At 41.8% G+C, this 27,474-nt stretch overlaps 1 long non-coding RNA gene across 2 annotated transcripts; it reads right to left on the bottom strand.

Moving 5' to 3' along the window:
* Window positions 1-2,180: 2,180 nt before the first annotated feature.
* On the bottom strand, window positions 2,181-4,261 carry LOC119550890. Of its 2 annotated transcripts, none has more exons than XR_005219510.1 (6): window positions 4,129-4,261; window positions 3,763-4,016; window positions 3,592-3,700; window positions 3,429-3,507; window positions 2,918-3,368; window positions 2,181-2,854 (listed from the first exon to the last, which is right to left on the bottom strand). It is a non-coding gene; the product is annotated as an uncharacterized LOC119550890 (long non-coding RNA). The 2 variants fall into 2 exon arrangements; XR_005219509.1 differs by having other exon boundaries at window positions 3,763-3,849; window positions 4,129-4,258.
* Window positions 4,262-27,474: the final 23,213 nt, after the last annotated feature.

Genomic DNA, 27,474 nt, shown 5'->3' with positions numbered 1-27,474 from the left:
CTGCTCTAGATTCAATTTCTGCCGGCCATGGATTTCAGTCAACTAGACAAGTCGGATTAAAATAAAGAAAATATAAGTGTAACAGAAATCATTGCAGAATTTGCATATGTTTTTGGGTACAAAGTAGGCAGTTCACTACAGTGGGAACTATATATATATATTCTTTTATTGGTTCAGAAGAAAAATAATACAATTTTCAACATTTAAAGGTAGTATCCCTTTATCCATTGCAGATAAAAACAGATATACAGATATTTTGGGAGCAAGCAAAAATGCTCAAATATTTTTAAAGCCCTACAAAAAATTCAGCTTACTACTTTATTTGTTATATTTAATGGTTGTATAAAAATGTTAATTTATTTTATTCTCTAAGAAACGTTAAAATATTTCTTTGTGCAAATAAATATTTCCTTCATACCCCTTAAAAAATAGTTTCTGACGACTACATTGCTTAAAATGTTTGCGAACGTTCCTAAAAAGTATTATTTATTTTTTTCTGGGTACAACAACTTTAAATAAATTTTAAAAAATCCATTTTTACTTTCCCAAAACCTTTTGAATCTCTACATTTCTCAAGGGCGTGATTGCGTGGTGGCCCTTCAACTGGGGAATATTCCACTACCGAACAGATGCATCTTATTGTTTTGAATGACAGCTGAAACTGAGCGAAAACCGCAGACTATTTAAACACTATAAACAACAGTTAGCTTCCAACTAATTCGCAAACAAAACAACTTTCCAGGATGGCACGCAGCACGAGTTGAAATCTCCTTGAAGGAGAGAGTTCTGGGTCCTTCGAGACACTTTGGCGCAGCTTGACACTGTGTTTGGGCCAAAATATTTGCAACGTATGACCAGCGGTCGGTCGTCCGGAATTCCTCGAAGCCAAGGCACAAAAGATTTAGCAGAAGTCGCAGGACTACCGAATCGGAGGCAGAAGCCTTGAAATTGCATTTTATGACATGCCATTAAGTTGATTGCACAGGCAGCTCGGAGCGTGCCAAATTGGACATCCAGCCGGCAGTTGACATTTCCCGGCTACTAACTAGGCACAGGGCACTACCATGGATTCAGCACTACGATCTCTGAAATCTGGACCCTGGATCGGTTCTCGGGACAGTGGACCCTGCGCATGCGTGGCCAATCGCGGTACGTGTGTCCAGTTTGCCGCTGCACGCGCACAAAGCGCAGTTAGTCACAGCAAATTATGACGGGATGGGATGGTCGAAACGGGGAGGGGCAGCGGGATGGGATCTCACCTTGAGCGGCACTTAGTGCACCCACCTGGTAGCCGGGTGGACGGCCATTATCCTTTGGCAACAAAAAGCGTGGCTAAATGGCCCGCTGCCGGCTGAGCCGGCTAAGACAAATGTCACGTGGTCCGAAAGGCAGAAGTTAATGCCGGCCTTTGTTAATAAGCGTGCCGAAATGGGAATCTTGTTTGGGGGGAAGGTGGCCAGGGGACAGGAAGTGATGTAAAGTGATTCACTGTGAATCCGGTGCAGGGAAGTAAGACTCATAGGCTTCCGTTGTACCTACTTAGTCTTGCCGGGGAAAATAGAATTTAAGACAAAATCAAAAGAGGTTTAGAGCTGTGATTAAGCTATAGTCTTTAATATATTGCTTTTACCTAAAAAAATAAAAAGCGATCGGGCTCAAATTATAAAAACCCTACTGTGGTACATATTATGATACATATCGAAACGTTCCCCATTATTTATTTTTAAATGCAGATTTCTGTTTCCTGTATATCGTGGTTATCTTAAAAAGTAATATGAATAGCGAATTACGTTTTCGTAAAAATTTCTATATTAATGAATTCTAAATCTAATAAGCCACTTTAATATAAATTGGTGTGAAATATCGGAAAAAGGCGATTTGCTGCATGCATATCTCCATCTCTCACGCACTCCTTTGATTTGAGTAACGGGTGTCTGATAGTCAAGTCCATCGACCATACCGTTTTCTCTTGTTTCGACTAAAATCGGAGTACCAAAAAACCCTGATGTGATATATTCATATTATCAAGGAATCTACTCAGAATTAGAAAAATAATTTTTTATTAAACTGTGTAAACATTGAACAATATTTTTATGTGTGTGTGGCCAGCTAACGGATGCCCCAAACGAACCAGAAATCAAAGTAAAGACCCAATTTCTTTACTTCGATTTCTGATTGATTTGGGGCATCCGATAGCTCGCCCAAAGCAGGATTTTCTTCGGCCATCATTTTCTCACTTCTTCCGTTCATAACCATCAACGAGCCATTGATTATGCCCAAATGAACACGAATTTGGATCTTGAGACGGCTGTAAGGAGAATGGACAACGCCGTCTTCAAAAGCGACATAGGAGTAATTGAAGTCCGATTTGAGGCTTCGCAGACATATTTGGAGTAGCTTCTGGGAGGGATCGACCTTAAATATTCACCGTCCCTATGTCTTGGCCACGATATTGCTTAGGGTTTCGATCATCATTTTCCCACTTCTTCCGTTTATAATCATCAACTTGCAATTGATGATGACCAATGGCACGTTGATGATTATAAACAGAAGAAGTGAGGAATGGGTGAACGAAACCCTAAGCGATATCGTGGCCAAGACAGGGTCGATCCGTGCCACAAGCTGCTCCAAACATGTCCGCCAGACCGCGATTCGCACTTCGTTCCACCTATGTCGCTTTTGAAGACGGTATTATCCAATTTCTTTGCAGCCATCTCAAGACACAACTTTGTGTTCATTTGAAGAGTGGAACAGATTACAGAACTTAATTTCCAAACGCCGGCGCAAGGGCTCGCTTTAAGATTTGGCAGGACTTCTGAGGATCCGGATCTTCTGTGGCACTGCTCCTGACGAACTGGAATGGGCGTAATGTTATCCGATCTGCGCAATTGCTCCGCCGACTTGAGGCACTCCTTACCTATTATAAGTTGCAGTTGCTGGGAGATGGTCTTGCTACATAGCTGTATCCCCTCCGGAATCTATCACTCATCGTGGGGCTTTTGCGGAATTGATCCAAAGCCAATATCCGCAGAACCAGGAGCCGTTGGCTTTAAAAGCGAAATAGCCAAAAAGCTGATGAACCCAAATGTTCAGGAAAGTCAGGAATGTTCAGAAGTCTCTAGAAGTTTCCAGAAACTCTTCACCGTGCACACGTTTTCCGAACTCCGGCTCTACAGAATCAACTTTGCGAGGTTCAACTTATTCTGGGTTGGTAATCGTAGAGCTTTGAGTACCCTTGATGATCTCGGTGGTGGCATTAGCTGCTCGACGGATCTAATTGAATGGGTTCAGAGCTCCCCTGGTTGGCCAACTTCAAAGCGACACCCTGCACACAAAACTTGCAGGGCGACGGTTCTAGGATCGGAGCACTGAAATGGTTATAATGAAGTGACTTGCAGTTTTCGCCTAACTTACTAAATATAGCTTACCAGGACGGAAGGAGTTCGGGCAAAGGTGTCTGATTTTAAGGCTTCATTTATTTCTGAATCTTCTACAGGCATTTGGGCCCTAAATATAAGAAAACCCATTTTAATGTACGGAAAACATTTTAGCAGCTCAGCAATAAATGAAATTATTTGTTTCCGTTCCTACCTGTCAAAAAACTTGGAATTCCTTCTGCGCTTTTTCTGACCCTTCGTGGTCGTCATATTCTTAGGGCTCTTCACCGTCATCCGAAAGAATATTCTGGAGCATTTCGTTGCTAAACAAGAGATTCGTGAATTCCGTGTCCTTCACGTCAGAAGAATATGAGGCAGGTCTTACCTGTTACGACGGAGTAAACAATTCGACTTTTGATGGACTTGGCATCGCGCGAGGAAAAATAATTTATGCAGGACAAGTGTTCACAGCCTGAAATCAATTTTATAAATGTGAAATGTCGTACTGAATTGTCGGACGTCAAATTTTTTCACAAATCAATCGGGTTGCTGCGATTGCAATTTTAGTTCTATGAAACCTAAACCTATGTGCTGAGAACCAGAGTTGTCACCCAATTTCACTAAAAGGGCATGGCAACTCTGTAACATTTTATCGGCCGTGAGCAATATTTATTATAAAAACATTTTAGAAAATATATTTACCTCATAACAAATTTTCGGCATTTACTTACAATGAAAATTAAAATATTACCTGATTATAATTATCTCGGAAACTATAGGAGGATTTCAGAACAAGTTCCTTAGCTCCTGATTCATCGCAAATGTATTATAGAATGTGCCACGACGAAATAAACAATTCGACTTTCGACGGACTTGGCATCGCGCGAGGAAAAATAATTTTGTCACGACAAGTGTTCACAGCTTGAAATCAATTTTATTAATGTGAAATGTGGTACTGAATTGTCAGACGTCAATTTTTTTCACAAATCAATCGGGTTGCTGCGACTGCAATTTTTGTTCGATTAAGCCTATCTGCTGGAAACAGAGTTGTCACCCTATTTCCTTTAAAAGCCATGGCAACTCTGTAAAATTTTACTATTGCCAGTTAGCAACATTTATTTAAAATATTGTAAGTCTTTATACCTTAATAATATTTATGGGCATGTACTTATAATGAAAATTAAGATTTAAAATATTTTAACTTGCGAACAATTTGCAAGCTGGTCACACCGTTTAGGTTATGATGTTTACTTTAGTTTGTTCGCCTTAAATTATTGTTAAGGCTAAAAGTACATACAAGTAAGAAGGCAGCTTTTTCGAACCTAAATCTTATATATATTCTTGATCACTAGCCGAGTCGATCTAGCCACGTTTGTATGTTCGTTTGTCCGTCTGAAAGCTGTTAGTCAGGTCATAATAAAAGCTAGAGAGTTTAGTAAGTTTTAATATTATTATTTTTTAGTTTTTGTAAATACCTATCGATTGACCTAAAAATATTTGCCACGTCCACTCTAGCGCCCAAAATCCGCCCAAAAACTTTAAAAACCGTCCAGATGAACGATGATAGTTTGCTTTTGCCCTTTTTAGCTGAGTAACGGCTATCTGATAGTCGAGGCACTCGAAAGGTAAAAAAAAAACGTATTTTAAGCTATATTTTTATAAACATTTAGAACTTAATAACATTTATTATCCATTTTGAAATAATTTCATATTTTCAGCACTAGAAATTCACTTTGTTCCAGTAACGAATGCATATTTTTCCCATTAAATTTTAAAATTCTCTCCATTAAGCAACTCTAAGCTAATATATGGCTTACTGTCCCGCGGACCAACAAGCAAGAGGAGACAATAAAATAACATTATCTATTCAGAGGGCATTCCCAGAATTTCTCATTTGCGAACCAGTTATGGCCCCCAAATGATAACGACTTTTTGCGACAACGGCCGCGCTGCAAACGTAAGCCAAAGGCGATGCCAAAAATGGAGTAAAGTGAAATTATTAATGTTTAATGCAGCGCAACATGCAATGCAATTACTCGCGCTTGGCGGGAAGGGAATGGAAATTCTGGGGATAAAGAACTGCATGCAAAAGCGAAACTTGTGACAAAAGCGCGGAAAGCGGAGCCGGAAAACTTTTGCCATGATGATGAAAAGCGTTTTGTGCGGGCTTAAGCCAATTTGTGCCAAACACAGAGTAGCAACAAGTGGGGAATGGAGGAAAACAGAGCGAGATCTCTGGGAGATAGAGGGCAAAAGCAGGGAAAGGCAGCGAAAATGCCAAATTAAAGTTGCCATGAAGTTTTCGCCAAGCGGCTTAAAGAAGCGAACAACTGCCAAAAGCCCCATCGCATAATGAGAAGAGTTTTTCGAGTTTCCCGCGAGTTCTGAAATTGCCAATCGGAGTTTCCCCCGTTGCTCTGAATCTACTCCGCCGATTAGGCCGATAAAATCTTCCATGAAGAAAAGGGCCTGAAACCTGATTAACGCATGAAACCCAACGGGGGGAAGCAGAACTCGCACTCTCTCATAATTATTGGCAATTTCACGGCAATAAAATCACAAGCGTGCAAAATCAAGAATGATAAAATTAGCGGAGGCAGCGTGAAGTGTGCAGGTGGAATTACACAATATTTAGTCTCAGGACATGGTCATAATCCCTCTGCCAGCTTCTTGGGGGCGTCACCCTCTTAAACAGCTGCAATTTTTATACGAAAATATTTATTAAACTGGCCTGTTTGGCTCTGTGAACAGCTTTAGGCTTTCTTGTCTCTTTTTTTTGGCTTTTTCCTTTTTTTTTCTGGCGAGGTGTGAACGCGTCAATGTGGCCATGAAGCCAAGGGCTCAGCTCAGCTTGGCTCAGTAGTCTGGGTTTCAGCCAACAGCTGTTGGCCTTTGCCTTTTTGCAGTGCTTTTTTTTTGTAATCTTTTGCCCAGCGTAATTAGGCACCTCTCTGGGTAATTAATAAAAATGATACCCGTAACAGTAAACTGGGAAAAGCGCCCCAGGCTGAGATTCCTGTCTAAGGCAAAAATTTGTAATAATTATGATTAAAGGGTGGGGCCTCCATCGACCAACTTTCTTTGGGCAACGTGGGAACGCCTTCGCTCTGAATAGGTTGCAATCTTTCTCTGATGCGATTGTTGTGGCTGTCAAAATATTGAAAGAACCTCAAAGAAGCCGGTCCTCCAGATTCGCACACTCATCGGGCGGCGAGCATCAAAGTGGGAGGAACAAGTATATAAAGTATATATAAATACAACATGACAGTATTCCCACCTTTATTAACCAATTTTCTAGGGTCGAGCGGCGAGTTACCAAAGACCTCTAATTGCTACGGGCCGCACTTGTAGCCACACACGAAGAGGCCGGTTGACAAACGCACCTTAATACGATTCCCAAACCGAAATTATTGTCAACGTCATCGTTTTTGGCTATTGCGTGTGGTTTCTAGATCGAACAATGGGGTCTTCAGATCCCCGCAAGAGAAAAGCCGGAGGAAAACGTCGCCTTAGAGGCTATTGTCACCTGGACAGGACCTCCTGTGCCCGTTGTCCTCCATTGTTTGTGCCATTTTTTGAGCCGGCCCACAGCTAAGCGGCAGTTAGGACTCATCTCCTGCACTTTGCATCAGTCGCCCCGTTTGATCCTGGCTGCCCCTGCTCCTTCCATTTTGCTCCTTGATTGCCGCCGCCTTTGAGGCTTTGTTGTGCGTCGGTCGATTTGTTTTCATTTGAAACTCATTTGCTGCACTTGCGATGCCTTAAAGTGTTTTTTTTGCGAGGCGGCCCTTTTCTTCTGGCCTCCTCCACGTGCAATTGTTTCCGCTCAATTGCCAAACGGCAAATCGGCAAAGGAAAATCCTGCCAACTGTGTGGTCCATCTCACAGGCTGTGGCCATGGCTGGGAATCAGAGCAGTTCAAAAAGCATTGCATTTCGGTGCTCGACTTTGCATATGCTTAACATGCTAGCCTCCTCTTTGGCTCCTGATGATGTTGGTTTGGGCCACTGCAGGGGGCTCGGTCCATGTGGTCTGCCACTGGAGACGTACAGTGGAAAATATGTAGTTGGCTGGGATGTAAAAAATTTACAAAATGTATATTTGGCTTAATTTAATTTTCAAAAAAATAATTAATAACAATTCATGTTACCAAAACAATTATTGAAAAAAATGTAACCTTTTAAGATTTGAAAAAGACATTTTTAGAATTTTCTATTCATTTATTTTAGTACTTATAATATTTTAAACATGCATATATGCAATTTTAACTATAAATATGTTATTAAACATTTTACAAAATTTTTTAAATTACGTTTCAAACATACATTTTCTATTTTCTTGAGTAGGTACTTGTAATGTCAAATCTTATCTTTGTATAAGTTGCCTAAATCAAGTAATAAGGCCCATGACGATTTAGCTACCGCAGAGCCTTGTTCAACATTTTCTTTTAATGTGGTGAACCTCAAATCTGTTAGACCCACCGTATCTTAGACAATTGTGAAGCCAAATGGTTGTCGGTAGCCGAAACTGTTTTGCATGATTGACTGTTTGACATAATGAAACGCATGCGAGAGCAAGCGGAGCTGAAAGCTGGCAAGTAACCAGATTTGGCCGCCCGCCCCCGTACCGCCCCCGAACTCTGCCCCTCCCCCTCCTTCCCACCAAATCACGGTCTTACCAGCGACCCCATTCCAGACCCACGCAGATCGGCAGCCGCTCCATAGTGGTTGTTTTTGTTGCTGCCGGTGCATCCACTAATCAAGTGCAATGTTGGCACGGCCATGACCAAGTCCATGTTGCATGCTATGTGCACGGAAAAAAAATCTATCTGAATTAAAACATTATTATAATAATTTTTATATTCTAATATTTAAAGGGAGCTGACAAACCTTATAAGTCGTTAAGTCTTTTAGAAAAGTTTTGATCTTGAAAATGGACAGTTTCGTAGTTCCTTTAAGAATTTAAATTTTGATCCTTAATGTTCGAAATATTTTTTGTTTTTCATCTCTAATACTTTGATATAGAATTAAAAAAATTTCATATTTTATTTCCTAAAATTCAAAACATGAAGGTATATAGCCTCTTGTTTCTATGAAACCCTGACTAAGTATTCTAATCAGTTATAGGTCTTTGAAAACTATTATTTTCAGTGCACGCTGTGGATCCAGGGAGGCAGCTCTCTCATTTTGGCCAGTCAGTATTGTGGTTTTTCCTGCTGCCTTTTCTTTTATCAACGCTGGCTCAGATCCTGGCTGTCACTCGGCCCCCGGTGGGAAGTTGGTCCGATGTGCTGCTGGGATGTGGGGCCATTGGCCGCCGGCTGTTGGTGTTCGTTACGTTGTTCTGCCCCCGAGCTCTAATCAGTCATTGCACAACGTGGAGCAAGGAGCAAGGCGAACTCGGTCAGTCAGTCAATCTGACCGGGCCAGAACAGAACCCAGCTGAAAACAGTTCAGTTCATCAGCTCCAGTTCACTCGGGGGGCTAATGAAAATGAAAATCTGTGTCATTGTGCTTAGTTTGCATATTGAGCAGGTCGAAGGGGACTCTGGCCGAATTCAGTACTTTCTTCTGCTCAAGAAGCACACAAATTAGCCCCAACATTCTCGGCCAGATGGCCAAGTAATTGCCAACGACAGCAAAGAGGTAGGCGGCACAAGTGGAAGCACTTCTATGCTTTTTTCCCCTGTTAACTCGGAAAAAATCACAAAAAACAGAGAGTTTCTACACCAAACTGCACATAATTAAGTTATTTTGTAGGCGAAATAAATTCCAGCTTTTCAAATTCATTTAGATACACTAAGTGATTTCTATGGAACCATCTTTAATGCAGAGATTTCTTTTTGGAACACTTTAAAGATTTTTTTTGAGATAAAAGTAGCCATTTCCTAACACAAGTTCAAAATATTGATGCTGTAATGCTAAATATGAATTCATTTTATTAATAGCTAATAAATTTCTTTTTTAGGGTGAATTTGGTTATTATTTTGTAAGAAATAAATGTTAAAAAGGGTTACCTAATCGATATTTCTCATTTATTGAACTTAAAGAATGTGGTTTGGTCTTTATGCAGTGCAACCAATTTGCAAGTGTGCACAATGCCTCGGCATTTGAGGCCAAAACCTTTGATTCCTGCTCATAACTTATGTATGAGATCAGTGCAAAACGTGTGTGGGCTCCGAGTGTCGGCAGTACTAAGAGGCAGTCAACCAAGAGCCAAAGAAAGATGACAAGAGCGGAGCTATTAAAACAAACGCCCACCGACGAGTCGGTCTGGATGACATGCATTCGCCGGGCGAAGTGATGAAAGTGTTTCACAATCACCAAAGACAACGCTGGCGGCACCTTCAGACGGAGTCGAAAAATGAAATAAAAGAAGGCACCCACGCACCACAGGAACAAAAAGAGATGAGGCCCAAAAATCCCGACCCAGGAACAGAGAATTCGGATTCCATCCGAGGCGTTACTAATTCGTGTCACATTTTTTGCTGCCCGTTTCGCCGGGGAATTTGCTACACTTGTTACACGGTTCACACGCCGGCCGAGCATCTTCCGGCTTTATCCCCTGACTTTTCTTCTTTTGGCAATGATACTTGCGGTAGGTTGACATCATCGATCGAGCGGGCCATTCATCTTCCCAGCGGCTGCCATCGTTGACAGATGTCGGGGAGAAAAGATCCCGAGGATATGGGCGGATAGATGTCTCCTCCGGCATTACTAATTGCCGATTCGTTATGAAAATGTGTGACTTTTGGCAGCTCCGGCAAGTGGGATGCGACTCACTGTGTGGGCGAGGGCAGCGACCACATATTCAGCATGCACCACAGTGCCGCAGCACCACCGGGGTGGTGCAGTGCCTCAAGCTGGGCGAAGGAGACGTCAAGCGGTCTGGATAGGTTCTGTACCAAAAAGAGGAATAGAACCCAGAAAAAAAAGAAATTTAAGTGATAGGTTTTGTACCAAAAAGAGCAATAGAACCCTGAAAAAAAAAATTTAAGATACTAGATAGGGCGGTTTATCAAAGCAGTTTTCATTCATTTCGAAAGTAACATTTGAAATTTATACAATTTTTTAAGTGGCTTACTAATAATTCCAAGAATTGTTTATATATGGTGGTTCACAAATAAAATAATATGGGTAAAACTATGACAATTTCCATTTGAAATCCTTGTAGGTTGGTAAGTACCACCGATATGAACTATTTACTATCTAAAGAATGTATGATACAGGGTCATGGAAATGTCCTAAAAAAATTTTTATTTAGACTTGTTGTCAAATTTTAAGTGATTATTTAATAGCACTCAGAAATACTTTTATTTTGCAAAATCGTTGGCAAAATAAATAATAATGATAATGATAAATAATAATGATATATCGAGTTCCTTAAGAGTAACATCATAAAAACCTTTTACCTTAGCTACGAGTTTTAATCTACTTTAACAATACAGAACTCTGGATAGTATGCTCTTTAACCAAGCTTGTTGCTTCATCGATAGAAAACTGCAGCAACAATCTCTCATCGCTGGCTACTCAAATTCACGGTTTATGGCCAGCTCCTGCCCCACCTTTGAATGTTAATCAGACTTCCCGTTTACTGGCCGCCAGTTTCCCCTGGGCGAATGCGAGTGGAGCTCGAGTTTCACTTAGAACTCCCCTCCTTAAACGGGAACCGAGAGTCCGGCAACTGAAGCATGGTTTAATGTGCGCCTAACAACGATTGCGTTGAACGCTTTTGGCCATGATTTGGCGTACGCCATTTAATCAGAGATATCTGCAACACCTGCCGCATGCCGCATGCTGCAGCCCCAGCTTGGTGCAGCTCCTGCAGCAGCAATAACCAGATAAAGAAAAGCAGCAGCCGCAACTCCAAACGCCTGCACTTCCTGTGTGTGAGACGGGAGTCGCTGGGGGCAACACTGGGAGAAATTGTGGAGTTTATAAAAACATTATTGGAAAAGTATATGGAATATGATGTCTTGTAAACGCATAAAATGTAGGTTACTATAAACTATACATGGTAAAATTGTGATATATTTTCTTTATCTTACTGAATTATTCATGGATTATTCAAATAAGTTTTTTTGTTTTATAATTTAGAAGACCTTACATGAATATAAATACATAAAATAGATTGTAGAAAATACAAAATATCACTGCCATCAAAAAATATTTTCAATTTATGTTAGATTTGAAAATACATAGACATTGATTGTAAAGTGTAATGATTTTATCATAATGTTATAGATTTAAAATTTTAATTTTTTCATTTTTAAGATATTAAAGTATTGGTTATGTTTTTTTTTTTTGTAATATGCACTATTAATTTTTTACAATTAAAATTATGTTTCAATTTTTTTCTCTGTGCAGGGAGTTGATCTAGCCTCTTGGCCTTGGCATGCCACGTAACTGGAATCGGAGTGGATGCGGTTGGTGTGGTCGGGGGCACAGGGCGGCGCTGTTGGGGCAAAAATTAATTAAGTTGACTTCTGGCATTGGCAATGGTAAGACTCCAGCTTCAGCTCGAACTACACCTCCTCCCCGTCGAATGACTGGCCATCAATTGCGAGCGGAAGTCGTAAGTTTTGGCATTCGACTTTCCGGACTCTCTGCCCCAGTGCATTATGAAAAATGAGGGAAAACTAACGAGGCGAGTTGGCCTGCACTGGCGCCGCTTGGAGTTGGAGTTGGGAGTTTGAAGCTGGCAGCCCAATCAGGCGCACATGTTGCCAGTGAGCCTGGAATCGCAGCCGCCTAATTGATGAACTGCTGAAAAGCTGGCCAGCACTACTTACTACATATATACCTATATCCCGATCCACTTCCAGCCCCAGATCTGTGCGTAGGCGCAGAAATATTATTTACAAATTGATTAATTGTTGTTTATTGGAAGTCATCGTCGGGCAGACGACTTTAGATGGCTTGATAAATGAACTTGGCCCTGTGTGGCCCCGGTTCTCATCGCTGGTGTCACTCCGAGGTCAAGCAATCAGTCATAAGTTAAGCACACCAGAACACACACACCTCAGCTGCATGAAATGCAATTGGTAAAATACCTACGTCCGTCTGGGGATTTGGCTTTAGCCCAGTTGCCCAACCGAAACTGTCGCTCCAAACTGTCACACCAGAGCACAGTGGGCACAATAAAGAGAATGAGTGACATTTGTAATTGATTTCCAAAGCGCCTTAGCTTTGGATTACAGCACATTAGCGGTCGGTCGGTCGGTGAATGGGAATGGATCTGGGCGAGGTTTTTGGCCGGAATGCAGGGGAAAAACTGCAATCGGGGTGGGTCATTCTAAGTCAAGGAGTTCCACAAAAGTCGTCAAATTGCATCACACTCACATCTACTTGTGATTATCTAACTCCACTATCTGTGGAACCCCCTTTAAAGTGCTTTCGCTTGTCGCCCCGATTCTTATCAAATAAGTTGTCTTACTTTTTACACTCCATTCACATCTCGATCGGGCCAACAGCATACACGCACTGCGGAAAGTAAAACTTGTCATAAAAATTAAGATCAAATCCAGGTTTTACGAGCAGCCACACAATTGCAGACTAACTTGTAGGCACATTTCGAATGGATGTAAAATTATTTAAAGGCCATCATTAACATTATCGCTGTCGATAAGCAGCTGGGCGGTCTCAGCACCCATCACCACTCACCATCCCAATCCCAATTCAAAGCCTAAACCCAAATTCAAAAGCCCACCTCAACACTTTCTTTGGGTTTTATGGACTCGAATTTAACGCTGTTTGATGCCAGTTGTTGCTGGCTCTTTTAATTAAAAGTAAAACCAGGTTAAGTATTGAGCAAAAGCGCAGCATGATAGTCGGGTTCAGATAGGGCTAATACGCGGCAGGGGCTGCCACTCTTGTTGGCCATTAAAAGCGCGTAAATCTCGGGCCTACAAAGAGCCATCAAATCGGAGTTCATTAGTTGTGAAAACACGAGTCGGCGAATCACTGAACCTGGCCGACACGGCTGTGCATTTCCCTTTTGGCCCATGCAGCTGCCAACTTGGAAATTATGCTCGCTGTTCACCTTCGCTTTTTGGCCAACTGGCTTGCCAAAAATTTCGTCTCGCTCAGAATCCAATTCGAAATGCGTGTCGAACACTGGAACATCATGGAACGAATTCTCAAACCGAACAGGACAAAATGCCGAGCGTGAAAATCCGTTTTCCTTTATGCCGGTGGTGGGGGAAACTCAAGTGTGAAAATCTCTTGTGTGTGCTGGCATTTCGCATCTGCAAAAATTCCTATGCCCAGCGGAGAGCTGAAATCCCTTGATTGGATTAGAGCCGTGGAAAAGGTGCATAAATGTTTCCCGTTTACTTGTTTTTTTGGGGTCCAAATGGCACCCTACCTTCCATAATTAGTATACCTATAGGTATGTAACCTCGCATGGTATTTGGTAATGTTTTCAACTACCCCGAATCTGGGTCATTTCATTATAATAATAATTATTATTAAAAAAGTTCCCCCAACCGAACCACACCTTCGGCTCGGGAGATTGTAATGGTCTGGAAGCGATTTCATATTTCATTCGGCTAATGAAAACTCCCCGTCGCGTTAATGAGTCAAAGTGCTGAAATTATTTGCATTCACTTTTGCCGCTCGATGTATTAATTTATTGTGGCTGTGCACGAAAGTCCATAAATCAGCGCACAAAGGTGTTTCAATGAAACCGAAGCCAAAAAACCAAAGCTGTAATGAAAATAAAATTGAAAGCGAAAACAAAAGCACTTTAGGCGCCGCATCTCTTTTTTGGCCGAGAAAAGTGCTGAAGTGCAGCGAACACAAAAGTGACCCGTTCAAATTAAGCCAAAATTAATTGCGGGCTGGCGAAAAATCGACTTAAACAAAACTAGTTTTTGCTGCGAAATGTTGCTGGCTAATTGAAAATATATATCACGCATGGCATGTGGGCCTCGTATGCAGATGGCCAGCCACGCCCCTCCGCCCCTTTCGGTGGTGCAATTGCAGTTGCCATTGCAATTGACGGTGGGCGCCACCATCTATGAAACTGGTTAACGGGCCATTTATTTATTACACTGCAAAACGGCATGAAATCGCAAAATTATATAGTAAAGTTAATTGAAATTCAGGCCAACTTAATGTAAAACGCATTTCTGACAGTCGCTCTCTCATTACCTTTCAATCCAGCGCGGGGTTTTGAATAATAATGAGTCTAGTTGAAATGAGTGGGCAAGGAAAGTAGTCGTTTTTGCAATACATCATTACTTATTTATATTTTTTTAAGGTACTAAAGTGAGCTGAAATTGGTATAAAAGCAAAAGCGGGAAATAAAGTATTGCTTTGGAAGTCAAAGGATTTAATATTTGGTCTTTAAGATTGGATGATGGACTTACGGACCTAAAACCTAAGAAAGGATTTATTTTCCTCTAAACTAAAGTGAGTTTAATATTTTAAGGAAGTAAATCAAAGGTTCTTATCTAGTCCCATGAGATATACCATGCACCACCAGGAATAATGAAGCTTACAAATAAACAGATATAAATTCCGAACCATTTTGAAACCGCCATAGGAGTTGCTCAACTGAGTTTGATTGTGTTATTAATGGGCAATTCATTTCGGGGAAGCAAATTGATTATATCGCCGGGTAAATAGCGTAAACAGGCTAATGGTCATATGCAGAGTACGAAAAGCAGCGAGTTTTCTAACCATAACTTCCTGTTGGCCAAGCGGCAAATTTACGAGCTCAATTGTTAGATACGGATACCAGGCGGCCGCAAACATGATCAATTACAGTGCGAATTCGAAATGCTGCGAAAAGCAGCAGAGACCCAAAGGAAAATAAACAGAGCCCCGGCTGATATGTATGGCGTTTGTTTTTCTACCCAGATGATTGGAAATTGTGGACTGGGTATTTGGTATTGGGGCACTGGCACTGTGGGCGCGGTCCATGTGAGTAGTCCGTGGCCACGGGCGGAATATGCTGCAGAATGCAGTTGTTGTTTGGCCCGCTTGATTAATCGTGGCTAGTTGCGAGTGGCAATGGCGAAATTAGCCCGGCCAGATAGCGCTCCAAGCTCGGAATAGTTGGCGTTTCTAAAAAACACCCACATGTGGGTCTGGGTCTCACTACATCCAAATCCACATCCAAATCCACATCCACATCCGACAACCCTGAACCGTGCGACACAATTATGCAAATGCGACGTGAGGCACTGTGTGTGAGAAACAATGTAGAGAAATCATTACGAGACGCAAATTAATTACGACCTGCAAATGCATCTGGCAATCGAGTGGGAGACGCCTTGTACTGTCACGCTAATGAGACAATTGCAATTGTTTGCACAAAACTTTCCTTGTTTGTACGCTTGTCGTTCAGCCATTAAGATGCAGCTTACTCGCTTGTCTCCGGGCTCTGACAGCTCCGTCAGCAGCCCCTGGAAATGCAACTTGCAACTTGCAACATGCGACTTGCAACAGCAGCTACGACCACGGCAACAACACCTTGACATGAGCCCCAACTGACCCAATTCTCAGCATCCCGGCATCTCAGCATTGTCAACGTTGTCGTAATGTGACATAAGGTGCAGGCAATTTCAGCTTCAATTACACTGAACAACAGCGACTTAGAACCGCACAACATGGCTGGCAGTTGAGTTAATGCGAAGGCTTGTCAGCAGCAAACAAGTTGCCAGTAGCTGCACAGCGAGAAAATATGGGGGCCTAGTATTACATAGGGTTTTTAGATGGAGTGCTAAAGGCCTTATGTCACACTCTATTATTTTAATAACAATTAACCGACTGGATTTATTTAAATAAGATATAAATTTTGAACATGCTGGTAAGCTGTAGAAACTTGATCTTGTAGGTTGAAACAACAATATTATAGCTTAAGCTTATAATTACTTACAGATTTTTTTTGAAACCATAAAAAAGAAAGATATTAAAATTCTCATTTTTAAAGAAGTTAATAAAAAGTTCCTCTATACCTTTTATAAAAAATATTCTATTTCGAAGTAAAGTAGCTTTGAACACAATTTATCAAGCGATATCCAGCTTTTTTTCTGTGTTCAAACATCTTAGCTTATATTTTATTACGTTATCTTATTTTTATTTCAAACCCACTTTCTTGCTGATTAGTGTGGCTGATTCTTCATTATGATAGAAGCCCGGCTGCCGTAGCATCTTAATTTGTAAAGTGTCTTGCTGCGAGTGCAATTGCTGCTGCTGTTGCTCATGTTGATGTTGCTGTTGGGTATTGCATTGCCTGACTGTCTGGCTTAGTTAGGCAACTGTCATCATTATTTTTTCCAATATGCATTTAACGTTTTTATGGGCATGCGTGTTTGTGTTTTCGACTGAGAGTGGAAACCCTGGCTGACCAGCAGCCTAATCAGCATCTCATATTGTTGCAGTTGCAGTTGCTGCTGCTGCTGCTGCTGCTGCATGTGGCACGCAATTGCCGGCCATTGTTTGGCAGGTCTCTTTGGCCGTATCCTTGGCCATTGAACTTGCCTTCGTGACACTCATCATCATCAGCAACAACGTCATCAAAGCCGTTGTTTATATTTCATAGGCATTTTCCGCCGAAGCCTTTGGCCCAGGTCCAGCGGCAATTGACGTGGCTTGACGTCTTAATTCTCCGGCAGCAACCACAACGCGTCGCCAAAGCACTTGAGCCATCTCCAACTCGGCTGCATCATCTCTAGCCTTTTACACTTGGAAAAATAAGTAAAGGTAATAATTCTAGAACATATTCTGAGCTTAAAAATAAATAAATATAATAGGGTTTTTTTCATTTATCAAAACTTTATGAAAAAGGTTTTTTTTTAGAGATTCTGGGAATTAAAATCAGGATCGATAAAAAAATGTGTAATCTATTTCCGTAAATATTCCCATATTTCCTTGTTCTACTAAGGTAAGTCCTGGTAATAAGTAATATAAATTTAAGTTTTGTATTGCTAACATAGCTTAAGGTTTTTAATTATTTAATTTTAATCATTAGTATTCATAAATACGAAATTAATTACTTTTTACGTATTTTTAGTCAGGCATCAAATATATATCTTCGTTTTTATAAGAAATTAATGATATGCTATGACAAATATTATGTAAATAATTTATTTCCCCGAGAATTCCTCATTTTCCTAAGTGCACTTTCGGCCCGGCTACGTGTGTGTGCGTGCAGTGACGCCTTCCGCACACACTTGATGGCGTCTCATCTGCCATCGGTTTTCGGTTACCATTAATTGCAATTGCGTGTCCCAAAGCTGGCTGCTCATTGTTTGTTTTCCCCCCGGTCATATTTCCCTGGCCGAATATGCTGCCAATAATGCAGTTTTTGGCCGTACGCTGGGTAAATAAACATTGATCTTGAAAACTTATATTTACCCAAGTCATCAGCACCGTCATCATCATCATCATCGCCATCCGCTGGGCATTGTTTTCTTTGCTGATTGCTTTGTATGACCAGGCAGATGACAGAAAGTCGAATGCCGAGATGGTCTCTTCTTATTTTTTTGCAAAACTTAATATGCTTATGCACCTCGGCGAGGTGTTGATATTTGCTTATTAAACACGAGACGCTTTTTTATGTGCCCAGGCCAAATAAGTTGACTGCTTAATGAGCCCAATCACGTTAATTTCTTTGGCAAATATTGAGCTGGGTCAGCTCGTGCGGAAAACTGAGGACCTGGGTTCTTAGTGGGACATTCCCGTTTCCATTTCACACATAAGCGGCCGCAACTAAGCGGAATTCGATCCAAGGGCGGAGCCACAAAAACATTTTCCGCAATCAAAGCCCACTGACTAACTAACAAGCAATAGCAATAGCACCACATCGATCTTGTCTATCAATAGCAGCCCCGGACTCCGGAGAGGGGATTACAAAAGGCAGGAGTTGTTCGGGTCGCAGCACGTGAGCCAACATCATCAGCGGACACCCCCAAGAACAACCTGTTGCTGTTGCAGCAGCAGCAACATCGGCAGCAACAGCAACATCGGCCTGCAACAACGTGGATGACGACGTCATTGGAGTGGAAAAATCACTTCCGCGTATGTGACCAAAGCGAACAGCAGTCAAAAGAATAATGCTGAGCTGGAAAATGGCTAAAGCTGGCCAAAGCCAAAGAGGTAGAAAAAATCCGAAGGGGATCCTAACGAAGACGGGGAGAAAAATTGCTAGAAAATAGTTTGCCATTTTCCACTTTGGCGCTGCAATTTGGCGCGCTGGCAAGTTTAATGCGAATTTAAAATGTTGTCGATGATAATCTATTAATTATAGCTTTGAGCCGCGGCAGCCCAAAAGGTGTTGAGTGAACTGAGCCGGTGGGTGGAGTGTCGTGGCCCCCAAGAACCCGAGATTGCGGTTTGGAATTTCTCTCCTTTCGAGGGGGACACGCACCAATGAAATAGGAAATAGTGCCTATTAATCTTTTGTTGTGTTTCTGGAAAAATATTAAACTTATTAAGCCTCCTAACATATTTTTTAAATCCGTTGAAATCCCTTAATTCGATTTATGCAGCTTAAACAGCAAGGATATTGCAGCTTCGGCCTATTGGTGTCGGAACCAGACTTGTCTTTCCCATTTCTAACTGTCTGCAGCAACGCCCCTCAGCAACACCTTGACCGGTGCACCGCAGCAACACCACGACGGACCAGCAACACCGGCAACACCAGCAACACCGGCAACAACTTGTCTAGCAACATGGAGAAGCAAATTAAGTTGGCACTCTTTAATAAGATGATGATGGCTTGGCTTTGATATATCAGCGCGCCTGGATGGCTGGCTAAGTTGGTTGTTGGTTGTTGGCCAGGTTGACTGGCCAGCGTGCCGGGGCGTTGCAGCAACACCAACGACCAACGGGCCACAGAAAGGTGTCGTGCCTGTTGCAGTTGCTCTTGGTGTTGCTGTTGCTGCTGTTGCTGTTGCTGTTGCTGCTGACTCGGTGTGGCGAACGGCATTGACAGATTGCAACTGAGCGTGAAAATAGTTCCCATGTCTGGGCTCTGCAGCTTCTAATGCGCTTTGGTTACCTGTACTTGTACCTGTGTACTTGCCGTTATTGCTGCAGCCGGCAGTCATTATATGGAATTTTTGGATATATCATCTTTCGACCGCTGACTGACTGGCTCCGGCCGACTCTTGGCCGGCTTACATGCAACACGAAGCGTTCTCGCGCCGTTGCCGGCGGTTAATTTTTTAGCCTTCTGCGGCGGGGACACGTCTCCCAAAAAAAAAAACTGTTTCGTTTTATTTTTTCGATTTTTCTTGATTTTTCGGCAACGGCCAGACAGAGTTGCCAGTCAAGTACTTTTGCTATCATTGCAATTTATCACGGAGAGTCGGCTTGGCGGTCTTTGTGCCCCGAACCGGCCCACATCCACATCCACATCCACATCCCCAACTCCTCCATCCCATATCCATCCTGAAAATCCAGCTTGGGTGAGAAGTGTGCGTACGTGTTGCTGATGCCGCGCTGATGATTTTCGCCGACAATCGAGGCGGCCTGCGGGAAATGGGCGGCGGATGGGCCAAAGGATGCTGCTGCCCACTAACAAGCACTCCGACTAATCATAAAATTATGAGGTCGTCGTCATTTGACACATTTTCCAGGCATTTTCCGAGCTATGCTAAAAATAATTGCGAAAATCAATTTCGCTTATCAGTCGCGTCTTGGAACACAAGCCAGACGTGTCAGGTACACAGGAACACAAAACTATTAATGATTATGATAAATAAATATGAATGTTTTAGCAAAGCATGAAATAATAGAAAATATTAAAAAACCAAGCAGAAAAATTATTTAAATTATAGTTAATAACCGTATAGTGTTGTATACACCAAAATATTTTGAAAAGTTTTATTTTTCTCCCAGTGTAGCTGTTAAGGTTGCTGATGGGTTTGGACTTTTCCCAGCATGATGTTGATAGCGATGCCGACTGTGATTTTGTTTCAAGTGCATTACTGAAGGCATGCACACAGGCGAGCATCGCACAGATAGCGTCATGCTGAAATGCTGATGGGCAGTGGGAAAAAGGTAGGATTTTAGTGCCGAAAAAAATATGAAAGAACATAAAAGCCGTTGGAGATTTTCGATAACAGTTTTTCTTAGCTGGAAGCTATAGGAGAATTTATTTAAAGAGTGTTCCATAACATGTTATCTACTATGTTATGTCATTTACTTTGATTTGGGAAAATGGGCCTTTGCACATCAAGCCAAGAACAATTTAAATTGATACATAGTATCACCATAACAGAGCCTTTCTTTTCATAAGACAAAGATTCCAGATAAACAGAGAATGGGTAAAAAGGTAGAAATTAATAAATTAGTTAAGGGTATATTAAATGGTGATATTTTTAAGATGATATGTAAAATATATTCAATTTAAATTTATTTGATACTCATTTATTTTTGTTTAAATATTTTTTTATCAAAAAAGTGACTTAGTTTTGATATATATATATTTACGTTATAAGCCATCAGAGGCTATGTACATAATTAATTAAACTATAGTATTTCATCTACTTGAATTGTTCTTACTTCTTAGTCCACTTTTGAAGTCATGGTCCACGGTGCTTGCGTTGATAATTTATGCCACGCATCAGTTTTCGTACTTTATACGCGTCCAGATAGTGCCGCGTCCCATTCTGCGAGTCGGCGTTGCAATCGCGTCGTCGGCGAACTTAACGCGATTTCATTTCCTTATCATTATCACCTTGGCCCGGACACTCGGACACGGGCCCTGGCACTCCCCGAGTGGCAAGGGTTCAGGTTCGGGCCGGGCTTATCTGCGCCGCCTTAACGTAATTTAGCATTTAATCTTGTCTCGACTCTTAAGAGTCTGCCACAATTTACGCGATGGATGCAGCTTGCAGCTCCAAGGTTGGCTTCGCCTGATTTGTGGTCCATTCACTGGATCCCGGCTCGCAGCCGGATGGCTTTGGGAGCAAAATGGCTGCTAGTTTTACACTTGTTGCTGGGCAACAGGTAGAAGGGATTCAGCAAATTCCTCTAAAATACGGCTAGCACGCGCCACCGGAAAAACAGTGGGCGTGTGCCGCCCACTTAATACACCTTTCCTGATTTACGACCATTGAATGGAGAACCTTCGTGGGAGAATAAGCCAAGGCAATTCCGGCTAAGCCAAAACGTCAGCGGTCACTCGAGCATGACAAATCGAAGGTTATCCTGGGATTAGGATTTTTCCCAGGACCTTCATTTGCCTGTCGCGACACACGCCGCCCAGGAGGTCGACATTCACGTCTCCTTTTTCCGGGCAGGGTGACAAACTTTCCCAAAACATCCCAATTTTCTCAATTGATTTTAATGGCCCGTTTCACGCCGCGCATTGGTCAAGGTCGTAGCGAAAGGCAAACGCGTGTTTAGGTAGCGTGAAAAATCGTACGGAACGTGGCAAGTCGGAGTTGCAGTTGAAGTTGAGGCCGCAGATGAAGATGAAGATGGAGCTCGAGTGGCCGCCTCCTAGATGCCATTTGCATACAGGCTGCCCAAGGGCCCTCCACATGCGGCCACATGAAGGGGGCTCCCCAGCTTACAGCTCCCATCTCCCAACTTCCATCTCCGATTCCCGCATATGGCATTGAAATTTACGACACTTTCAACACTTCACGCCGCCAAGTGTGAGACGGAGGATCTCGCTGGGCGAGATCACGCACACGGGCTGCACTTGCTCCTAAGCCCACGCTGCACAGCAAAAAAATTAATCATACAAACATGTTTAATTTCATCTCTCCCAATTTTTCTATACAAATATAAATATTAAAAAAAAAACTTTTTTTTACCATAACATACATTTTTTAAACGCCAATCGACCAACTATAATACGTTGGGTATAGAAACAGATATCATGAATAGATAAAAGAAATGATTAACTATTTTTTAAAGCAACTTGGTACAGTTAGAAACGTATTTTGAAAAACATTAATTTTGCTAATTGACTAAACGTTGTCATAAATATTTTCATTATCACATTGGTTCAAATAAATCAAACACCTTTATATATACTTTATTTAATTCTATACTAAAACCAAAGAACTTAAAAACTTGAATTTAAAAAAATATTTATGTTTACAATTCCTTAAATAAAAAAATATATATAATAATCATAACTTATCTTCCCTATTGAGGTCCTTTTCTTTACACAATAGGCTTATATTAATAATTTCAAACCTAAGCCAGTCACATTGGCAATAATAATAGCTTATTATAATAAATAAATAAAATAAACTCAATATACTTCAAACTAAGAGATTGAAAAATCTGCGTGTCATTTGCCTCAAAGAAGAAAAAGTATACAAATAACTTGGTAACTTTTTTAGCTTTAGCTTTCACAAAGAAGTGGCTAAAGTGAATTGAAACCTGGTAGTTTCCACAACAAATATGTAAACTTTTCTATGTGTAGCAGAAAAGAGGAAGAAGTAGCGGCATCCAAATTAGTTTTGACAGAGCGGCCAAATGTTTACACATGGCTGCCAGTGGCGGCAACACCTCCCCAGTGGCTAGAGGTTGGGTGGGAGTTCCCCGGTTTTCAGCTTGTGTGCGCAGCTTCCAGCGGCACATAAACTACCAAAATATTTTAATTTCAATTTCGGCGGTGGGCCCGAGGGGAAAACTCATGCTGGGAGCAAGTGGATCGGAGGATCGGTGGATCCGTGGATACGTGGATCGGTGGCTTGACAAATGCAACCGCCAACAATGACGCAGTTGGTGGTGCATTTCTTCGGCATTTCTTTAAAAATAAATTTATGTGGCCGCCTTGGCTGCCGCGCCTTTGATATTTCCTCGATGCTTCCTCAATGGACTCGCTGCGGACTGCAGCTCCACTTTTTCCATGCGGCTTCTGCGCGCTGCCGTCGAACTAATTGCAAACAAAAAGCGAAAGATACTTTTATGTTCTGCTTTTTTATGGGCCTCCAAATGCCTCGGTCGCTGCCTTAAATTTCGATCTAATGAAGTTTAATGCGCGCATTTCTCATAAATTATATGAAAAAACATCTTCTTCTTCTTCGGTTCGGCTGCCCCTTTGTGGATCCCGAATAAAAAAACTCACATAATACCCGGGTTTTGTGCGAGTGGCGGGCGAAAGTTGGCCGGGATACAATCAAGCCCTGCTCCGAATCGGAATCCCCAGTTTTATGCGTTTTTAATATTGGCCTTTATGGATTCTATGTCCGGATTTTGCATAACAATAAAGCGGATATCGGTCAACGTTTCTGTGGAAGAGCAATAACTTGGAAAACAATTCACTAGGTAGGGCTATTGGGCCTATGAGTCAAGCGGTTTGTAAAAGACCAGACCTTGAGGCGTCAATGAAAGTTGAGAATACTTTTTTTTTGAATTTCAATTGTCTAAAAAAGAAAAATTCAAACATCCTGTAATATCCCTTTTTTAAAAATAATTTATTTTTAATGACAAATGGTTCTGTCACTTTATAAGCCACTTTCCTGCAAATTAGCCCACAAATCCGGATAAATAGCATAATCTCCCTATTGTTTCGCTATCCCCAGACACAAGTGCCAACAGTATTGTCCTGATGCCAAAGACCTCACCACGTGTTGGCTAAACATGAAGTTCTCGGTTTATATTTTCACGAATTTCGCCAAACATCTGTCCAAAATGCAGAAATCACACACAACGCGGAATAGTTTCTAATGCGCAGTGGAGAGATGGGTTCTCGGTTGGACAAACTTCATGGAACGGGCACTGTGACTGCATGGAATGCCGGGGAATTGTGTGTCATTTTTTATATGACAAGCCCGTAGCAGAGCACGTACTAAGCTGACACAATGATGCAATCATCACGTGCAGCGTTTGTTTTCCAATTCCCATTTTTCCCCCGTCGGGTTCCACAAATACAATATATGCAATCCAGCGCTGGGGGAGTGGAATCGAGGCGAGGGGCTTTGGCCACGCTATTTATGACGAGGATTTTGGGCCAGAGCGACGGGGTCCGTCGACTGGGTTCTGTTCTGCGGTTGTGTTCGATTACCGGACAAGAATGGCAATGGCCCGGTGGCTCTGCAGGAGAAACCCTTTCATATTTTAATTGTCGAGAGTCTTCTGTGCGGCAGCTGACATTGTGAGGCTTAGCAAAGCGGTACGTGACGGGGCCACACGCGCGACTCTTACACCAAACTTGGTACACCAACAAAAAATTATATTATATTTAACTCTATAATATGATATATGATATGATATGGTATGATATGATGTGATATGATATGATATGAAATGATATGATGTGATATGATATATTATAATTTAATATGATATGATATGATATGATATGATATGATATGATATGATATGATATGATATGATATGATATGATTTCTTACCATATTTACTAATAAATAAATTTAAGTACCTTACATCGTATGATATGATATATCCCTATAGCCCCTTAAACAATTTTATTTTCTTAAACCTTTTGAAAAATCACAGATATAAGTTTATGTTATTAAGTTTATTCTGAAAATATAAACCTTATATCATCTCAAATGTGTTTCTTTCCTTTTTCGGATTAATTTTATAAATATAAGTTTGTAGTCTCCTTTTATGTTCTTTCATGACATATTATCCCATTTTAATAGAGGCTGAAATACATTTATGTGGATCCCGACTTTTAAATATCTTGAATAATACTGTATTGGGTGGATTCTCTCTACTCTACTCAACTCTAATTATTTTTTTTACTATTGCCCCCTTGTTCTCTGTGTAAGTAGTGGCATTGGCCCGAAACCACAGTTCGTGTTCCGCTGTTGGCCAGTGTATTTGCGCCCAGATGCATCTGATCTGGCTCTGGGCGAGTGCATTGACTTGGCAATTAAAATTCTACAGATATGCGATACATTAATTACTCGCTTCAATTGAAATGCAAATGCCAAAACTCGCCCAGCTCTTGGCTGCTGGATCTCTTTGGTTTTTTTTTCCTTGGCCCGGCTAGCGTGTCTCGGCCAAGTTAAGCATCAGAGCCGGGGGAAAAAGAAGAGGAGCCGGAGTCCCAGAGCGAGGGACTAGTTTCCTGGAAAGCCGCGCCGAGATGATTTACAACCAGAAGCGCATTTATTCTGCCCGTTTTTCGCTTTGGCAGCCAGCACACTCGCACAAAAGTTGACACTTTATTGATGCTCATAAATTGCGACGTCTGGCAGCAATTAAACCAACACGTCCCCAAGGACATGGCAGGACGTCAGTGATTTGTTTACAGAGATTAGCGCAGAGCAAACGGGAGCAGGGAAAATTTGTGTCAGGTGGGCCAGGTAACCGAGGTTCCTGTTCCTTCCATAGGCAGGCAGTCGGGCAAAACGTCAAAAACTGCACTGAATTTATGTCGCAGCGATTTACGATGATTCCCATGGCTTTGCGCAATGCTATGGTTACTTGCCGCTCGACCCTTGGTCCTTGTCAGATCTGAGTCCCGATTCCTTTGGCCGGCCGTTAGTTAGCCGGAATCGGGGTCGTATATTCGGGATGGGTCGAAAGTCGGTAGTCGAAAGTCGGCGGAAAAAGAGTGAACGGTCGCCGGGCGTCAACGCCTCTATTTGGGTTACGCCCAGAAGCGGCTGGCTGCTTGTCAAACGCCCACAAATCCCAGTCGCAATTCCGTTTGGCCTTATTTCGCCTTCTCTTTTTTTTTTTGGTAGTTCGATGTTTATCCTGGCCATGTGTTGCTTGGCTCGCCATAAATATTGAAATTTATGTAGTACGCGATGGGAAGGATGGCCTAACAGGCCAATCACCAAACTCTCGTGTCCTGCTCCCTGGTTTATTAGTATTTATTTGTGGGCCGTTCCACTTCGGCATTGTCAAAGGACTCGATGTTTTATGACCGTAGGGAGGGCATAAAAAACCCAAAACTTAATCCCCGGATTTATTATGCTGTGTTCCAAGAACCAGAGCAGTCGCTTGCTGTGCAAAGCAATCTCAATAAGAATTTAAATGACAAGTCAACAAGTATTCCGGTGGTTAATGCACCGCGCCATTTGTCAAAACATGTCACTTTGGCGGAAAACAATTTAACAACATTTAACCGAAAAAGCCAACTCGGCCAATCAACATAAATTTAAAGCGCAGTCGGCCGGCTAAAATGCTAAAATGCCCAAATGGCCATTTGTGTGTGCGCGGCCGAAAAGTGAAAGTCTAATGTGGTTCAACTGCCGCTGCTGCGAATTCGGACCTGGATTGGCATTGCCTTCTGGTACATGGTATGGTATATTATGGCATGGTGTGGTACACAGCCCATGTATCTCGGTCCACATGTCCTCCCCCGCCTCGCGGAGCTTGTAATTTTGTGGCGAAAACTTTTATTACGATAGGATTTGTTGGCCCGGCCAGTTAGCCGGCAGAGATCGAAATGCAAATGGCCGAGACAAGCGGCCGAGCATTTTGTTAGACAGAGCGCTCAAGTGGGGTCGACGGGCTGCCAAATCAGGTTGGGTCTATTGCAATGGCTATGCTTTTGGGCCAAAAACGCTCCAGTTATGTCAAGAGGGAAATAAAAGCAAGAAGCAAAAGCACAGCCCAAGCAAAACATGAGGTAACTCAACGGAAAATTGCATGACGGGAAAACAGGGAAAAGCGCTGCGTATTTTCCGCAACGCCTTGTAAAGCAAAGTGTTGTATTTGTCCGCCGGCCGCAGACACCGTGGTCGTAATCAGTCTTGCCGGACCAAGTATTTCCTCATCCAAAAATATTTACGTCTACACACGAGGTTCACTGCAAGAGTTTGGGGAGTTTCAGCTAAAAAAGAGTATCTGATAACGTCAACGAGTTCACTACAAAATGATGTTATACAATATTTCTTTAATTACTTGATTTATTAAAAAGGTCTACAAAAATTACTAAAGTTAAGCTCTTACGTAAAATATATATAACTAAATATTATTGAAGTGTAAACTTTAAGTACCTACAACAAATACCAAAGCGGTCAAAATTAGAAGAAGTAAAATGTTTTTGTCAAAGCTATAAGATACTGCTTGGTAGGTTCCCTTTTCAACAGTAAGTAAAAAAAACTTGTAAACTTTAGAAACTCACAGACCAAAATATCCCAATCTCTCCCACCACCATAAATTGCATCTCATAAATCTTGGACTCA

The sequence above is a fragment of the Drosophila subpulchrella genome, chromosome 2R, assembly GCF_014743375.2.
Source record: "Drosophila subpulchrella strain 33 F10 #4 breed RU33 chromosome 2R, RU_Dsub_v1.1 Primary Assembly, whole genome shotgun sequence".
Classification (NCBI taxonomy): Eukaryota; Metazoa; Arthropoda; class Insecta; order Diptera; family Drosophilidae; genus Drosophila; species Drosophila subpulchrella.
This window is presented reverse-complemented; position numbering and strand designations above follow the sequence as displayed.